The sequence below is a fragment of the Equus przewalskii genome, chromosome 9 (assembly GCF_037783145.1).
Source record: "Equus przewalskii isolate Varuska chromosome 9, EquPr2, whole genome shotgun sequence".
NCBI classification, from domain to species: Eukaryota; Metazoa; Chordata; class Mammalia; order Perissodactyla; family Equidae; genus Equus; species Equus przewalskii.
This window is the reverse complement of record NC_091839.1, coordinates 73455150-73462098: the sequence shown is the minus strand read 5'-3', so window position 1 is coordinate 73462098 and position 6949 is coordinate 73455150.

Sequence of the window (6949 nt, the reverse complement as noted above, 5' to 3'; positions counted from 1 at the left end):
ATTATATGTGATATCTGGGGGAGATTGGTGAATGAGAGGAAAGGGCCAACAATGAGTAACAGATTCTAACTTACGCTATTGATTCAATAACTTAGTGCAGGGGGCAGTAGATTCCAGGGCAGGAAATTAAAAAATTCAGTTTTTGACATGTTAAGCATGTGGTGTCTGCTGAATGTCCATTTGCAGATATTCAGAAGGTAGTTGTATCTATGGATCTGTAGTTTAGGAGATCAGTCAAGATGGAGATGGGTTTGGGAGTTCCTAGCATATGGAAGTAGTACTGGGGTGAATGGATGTGCTGTATATAAGGGGGCAGATGAGAGGGAAGGGCGAGACTGTAGGCAGAGAGAACAGTTAGAAAGTTGTAATAGTCCAGGAAAGAAATGATCACTGCTTTCTCCACAACAGTAACAAAGCAAGTGGAGGGAAGGATCAAATTTCAGGGAGCTAATGGTGAATGCCCCATTAAGAACAAGGAAGGGAGGGAGGGAGAGAGGAAGAAATCATCTGCTGGGCCTGCAGCAAGTGGGATAGAGCATAGAGTCTAAGGAAAGATGAGAAAGTTTGGAATGGCTGACATGAGCAAACAGGAAGGAAGAGTCAGGTGAAACAGCGTAGACCAAGCCAAGGCCAGAAAGCAGAAATTTGTAGGGGCCACAATTTTCACAAGAAGTGATGTTCTCCTTATTTTCTGGGTGTTAAGAAGAAAGAAGGTGATTTGTTACATTGATAAAGTTTGGAGGGTTTCTGGAGAGACACTGCAAAAGAACCAGGGACTGTGAACTGGTGAAAACATCATAAAAGTGTGAGACTATGGGGAACAGGCTGTGTACAGAAGCAACTGAAACTGTGTATGTTGGAGGTGGGGAAGGTAGTTAATGCTGTAGGAGAGAAAAGATGGGTAAGGCACCAGAGAGCTTAATTTGGTTGAAGACTGAGCAACTAACTTTTGCAAGGTAAGCTTGGAGGAGGTAAGAGTTGCAATGAATGGTGAAAATTAGATGCTTGTATTTAGATTTCATTTACTTATTATCTTTCCATCTACGGCTGCTCCACATGTTAAGTGCAGCCCATATATAAATGGACATAAGGTGGCTCTACTGTCTGAAGCAAAGGACAATAGGATAGTGGTACATTCTAGGACTTGATCTTTCCATTTTTGTCCATGAGGCCTAGGATCACCTATACAAATCTGATGCAGATTTCTCAGTGGTAGTTTGTCTATGGCCCCATACATCAATATAATAATAATCTTGTGTCCAACAACAAAGCTGGCTGCCATAAGGAAGAACTCCATCCGTAAGTCAATCAGATGACTTTCCGATGCTATTTGGTTGCTGTAGGATGGGTCTTCAGCATCTATATTATCTCTCTATCCTGGCCATACTATCTGAAAATTTCCTTGGAATCACTTTTTAAAAAATGTACCCCTCACGATGGCAGTGAATTCACAAAAAGATGAGGGTGACTTAGCAGCTCCTTTACACAGGCGGCAAAGAGTGACCAAGTCAAAGAGCTGGGTGTGTGACTGGAGAGCAGGGATTATAGGAAATCCAGAAATTATCGTTGTTATTATTTTTTAATCCAGGCTAGTTTTTATATTTCCAGTACCTTACAATTTAATAAAAATGAACGACAAGCCACTTGTAATTTGGCTTCACTTTCAACTTTGCAAAAGTACAGTAACAATTTTTAATATATATATAATTATATATATAATTTATATAATGTCTCTTATTCTGATAAGTCAAGTCACCTTAATAAACGTGGCAAGTTCAACCAGTTAACAACCTAAATATTTTTGTTGGAGTGGCAGTGTGTGTTTGCTTCTGTGATGGTCTGCTTCCAAAGATAACTGCCCACTTTAAGTTCCTTTAGGGCAAGGATTTTGTTTTACTCATCATTCGGTACTCTGTGCTGAGTAAAATGCTTTAAATAGAGTAGGCTATCGATGTCTTTTATTGCATAAATAGCAGAAAGTGAAAAATTATGAACTAGAAGAAAAAGTCCAGTTTAAAACGTAAATTCTAGGGGAAAACTTCTATTGATAGAAGTAAGAACCCTGCTTACTCAGGGTCCTATCGTGCAGGCCTGAGAAAACCCAAACTGTGAATTCCAACGAGTAGTTATTGAAATTAACTATTCCTCTTTTTTTGTGACAAGTCGAGTGGAGGAAGCACATAAATCTGGTCTTGGCCCATTTGGTGTGGCCAGAAAGAGAGCTTGATTCATAACATAGATTAGCTGGGGTGGGTGAGCCATCATCTCTGAAACCTCTCCGTCCTTTTGGCCCCATCTGAACAGCCTTTGTAGCAACAATGCCTTTGCTTCTGAGTAGGAGGACTTGTTAGACCACAAAACTTCCAGACTCAAGTTTTGTATATCCTGAGGAAAATCCTCAGATTTCTCTACTGACTGTAAACATCTGTGTGATGTGTTTAAACTGAAACTTACTGAGCGTTGGCAAGGATTTGCGGAAGTGAATAGCGTGGTGCATTTGTATTGATACAGTTGTTGGGAATGCTAAAGCGATAAAATAGAATAATCTAAACTTGGCTTATGCTAGCGTGTCTGCCTCGGGCCCCCACGTGTGCTCTCTCCTCTGCCCCTTCTTCTATTTCTTCCCATCATGGATTTCTCTGGAATTTACTGACCTCTTTGCCTGATGTTCAACTTACGTCCCCACATTTTGTTTCTTCTCCCATTTTTACATATTATTATCCTTCATCCTCTCTATCTGCACTTTTCTCAAACTATATTCCAGGGTAACTGCCCCAATCTGAATATAATGCTGGTTATGTTAAAAAAAAGAATGAAAAAAATTCCAAGGGACTTATATAGAGAGTACCATGTAAATATGGTTCATATTTCCTAGAGTTTTTAAATAAAAGGCTTACAGTACTGACCTGGACAAATAAGTATTGTAGATGTGATAACTGAAAAACAACATGGGGATATAATTCAATTATGAATTATTACCATTTGAGTCTTGCAAATGTACTGAACAGCCTGAGGGTAAAAATAAAAACTAAGTGCAAATTGGAGCAGAGATCAGGGATAACTGAGGTGAAATTCAAAGTCAAAGGAGAAAATTCATAGGACTTCTACATTCAAGTTATATCAACTAAGAGGAAATCACATTGAGGATGGAGATAATGTACTCAATGTATCTTTAGGTATGCATGGGTTTAGTTTTAGCTGGTATGTGTAAGCTTCTTAGGTAAAGTTATTTAAAGCCAATATTTTTGGTGTCTAAAATGTAATAGACAAACATCAGATGAAGTACATATACTGGTTAGTCCATCCTTTCAAGTTTTCTCAAGCTGATGATAAAGTATCACTTCTTACCTGGAGGCAGTTAACAGAGGTGAGTCTCTCTTAAGACAGTTCTTTTACAGGCAAGATAATTAAAATTATTTTTTTATCCTATTTGAGATTTTATACTCCTTGCAAGCTAACAAGTTAGCTTGCCACAGTTTCATAGCTGCTGGCAGAAGACACAAGACTCCTGCTTCAGAAACAAAGGACCTTATTATCAGCAATAGCAATAGCCAGAGCGTCAGCGTTTCCTGGTGCTGGTTCCCCACATCCAAGTTCACATAAGACAGTGCAAAGATTGGGTAATGCCTGTCCATTCAGCAGCTTGTGTTAAAGAGGAGGGGTCCTGAGATTAGGGAACCTGAATCTTTTGTGGTAGAAGTAACTTTTCCTGCTGTTTACTCTGAAGATGGACATACTATTTGTTTTTTCTAAGGAAGACCAGTCCTGGGCTAGCATCTGCCACAAATCCATCTCTTTTTGGTGAGGAAGATTGGCCCTGAGCTAACATCCGTGCCCAGCTTCCTCTACTTTATACGTGGGACGCCTACCACAGCGTGGCTTGATAAGCGGTGCCATGTCCACACCAGGATCTGAACCCGCGAACCCCGGGCTGCAGAAGCGGAGCTGGCGAACTTAACTGCTGTGCCACCAGTGGGCCTCTAGACATACTTTTTATTATACAAAACATTAGGCACATCTGCCCTTTGCTTTGGTGGAAAACACTGTCTTTATCTTCCAAGGCTCTTTGTTTTACAAACGTCCTTAAAAGGATAGTCTTGGAAAATGATAGAAAGTGCCTCTGCTCGCAAGATGTGGAAAAATGAAAGAGACCTGCAGAGAATTGTCTCTCAAAACAAAATTTGACAAAAACATATCTCTTTTCTCGATATCTTACACTTGACTTATTGAGCGATGGGAGAAGCCTATTACTTATTCTGCCAGAGCAATGGTGCTAAGGTGGCCTCAGAGGGCTCAGAACGTTTTAAGAGGGTTTGACATTTTTGTCTTCTCTACTGGATAGCTGTGGTAGTAAATATCCAGCCAAATGCTCCTTTAAGCTGACCATTCTACCTACCATTCAATATCCCCCCCAAAAAACAAAAAACAAAAAAGGTCCTGGCAGCCTTGCTTCATTCATTCACAGCTGAGATAGCAATATCATAAACATTTCACTACATGCCACCTATCACTCTGATTTCTGATTTGCTCATGATCTCTTTGGCTCCTGACTTTTTGCCTTATTTCCTCTCTGTGTCTTTACATTTGTTTCTCAGATCTTCTGTTTAATAACCTTCCTCTGATAGAGACTGGTAATCCCTGTGATAATACCAGTGCTTGCTTGGCTTTCATCTGCTGTCCAGTGCTCTACCAAGCAAAGCTGATCCTGCCAGCCCTCCTGGATTCTGTCTCAGGCCTGAGAACTGTTCACAGGGTTGAAGTCCACACCCAGTTTTCATCAGCTTTTATGAAAAGAATCCAGACTCTGCCCAAAGCATGAATACCCTCTGTAAGTTCCCCGCCAGATGGCCATCAAGCTTTCACTTGATTCATATCTTCTGGGTTGACAGTGCAATCAAAAAAAATCAAATAGTAATATACACTTGGGAGGTATATTTTGAAAACCATTTCAGTGGAGATCCAGACTTTGGATTTAAAACCTATTTCAGGTTTATATGCATTAAAAAGTATAGAGAATACATTATTTTCATAAGTTGTGTAGAATTGCCCAATCCTGAGTGCTTCAAATAAGATCTGGGACCTAGGAAATATGGTGTGTGACAAGGCTTTTCCTGAATGAGATCTATATTTTGTAAGAAAAGACCGCAAATATATGACCTTGAAAATAATAAATACAATTTCGCTACCCCATACAAAAGTTTGTGGTCTCTAAGCATGGGGAAAACATTGGGTGGAGATTAACATGAAGGTCAATGTTAATAACAGTATAGGATCTAACCAATCTATACATATCTTTGTTCTAGTTTCCCTTATGGTCTTGATCTTCTATTCTACTCACAATGTCTTTATTTTAGTTTTTTCATATTTTTACTTTTGCATATTATTTTATATATTCTTTTAAGTTGCGAATTAAAGCAAGATACGAACAATTACATAAAGTCTTCACTGATTTTGTTTCTGTTTATTTAATTCACCTGTTTGGAATACTTTGGAATAGAACATGGCCTTAGCTACATGTGCCGTAGGCTCTAGATTCTTTTACTCTCCTATCAGAGTGCAAGGAGAGTATATTGTACTTAGAAATATTACTCAGTGTTTGGCAGCAAAGGAATTTCTGTGAATTGTTTGGAAGTCAGAAATTTGTAGAATTTATAGAATGTATTAAAGCCTTAGAAATTGGAAATAAACGTTTTTCACAATGATGGAGAAAACTGAGCTCCTGGGGGTAAAAAACATCTTGATTGAGGTCATACAATTAATTAATGGCAAAGCTGGGCCCTCAATTCAAGTTTCCCTATGTCAAATTCGACATTTTTTCACCATAACCTGCTGTGATTATTTTAGCTTGATATTGAAAAGTGAATTAAAATTGAAGAATTAAAAAATGGAAACCAATGCTACTTAACAAAAGACAAGATAATATTCTTAGGGAAAGTGTAGCTAATGCATCCTGAATTACTTGGGGGAAATTGAACTCATAACCAGTATATAGAGACAGGTCATCAGGTTAAAAAGTGAGTCAGAGATCTTAAATTATGCAAGGTATTTCGTGACCAATAGCATTTGAAGTTATACAAATCAGATAAAGATAATCAAATCTCATACCACAGCACATAAATTGATTGCTCTAGGGATCCAGCACCTCCTTCTCTTTCTCCCTCCCTCTCCCTTATGAAATAATTTCTTGGCCCTTAGGACTGTTTTCATGATTTATTCAAAATGTTACCGCCAGAGTTCCATCTCACTTGGCAGAAGGAAGGGAACAAAGTCCCCAACAACTCCACTGCTTTCTACAAAGAACTTGACTCCCACTGTCTCTTCATTTCTTGGCTTTGGGCAATGACAGATTGCAGAATCAGATGTTGCACAGAAGTCTTGATAACAACTTAGAAAGATGACCATTGCTTGCTTGCCTGCTTGCTCTGTTGGGTTTCTTTTTTCACTGGAAAGTTTACTATGCATGCTTCCAGGCCTTAAAGAAAGATTCATAGCTCTGTTTTCACAGGTATCTAATTCCCTCTGGCAGGAGTGCAACTACTGACCCTCCAGAAGACCAGACTGACATTTCTGTAGATCTACTGATTTATTTCACAGGATGCTAGTGCATTTCAGTTACTCCAAGAATTCACTTGGTAACTCTTTCGTATTTACATCTGATCTGAAAATAAAAATCACTTTTTGACAGTCTTGTAAATAGTTAAGTGTCTATGTATATAAGGAATCAAGCTCAAAGGAGTGGGCTTGTTGTAGCAGGAGGAGAACATACATACTTGGAGTCAGAATTTCTGGGTTTGGGTGCAGGCTCAACTGCTGCCTTGAGGTCACCCTTAGCAAGGCACTCATTAGCTTCAACGTCCTCACCTGTAAAATGAAGATACTGGCTTTTTCTACTGCAGAGCAATGGGTGAGACTCAAATGGGAAGATGTGAGTGACGATTGTTGAGAAAGG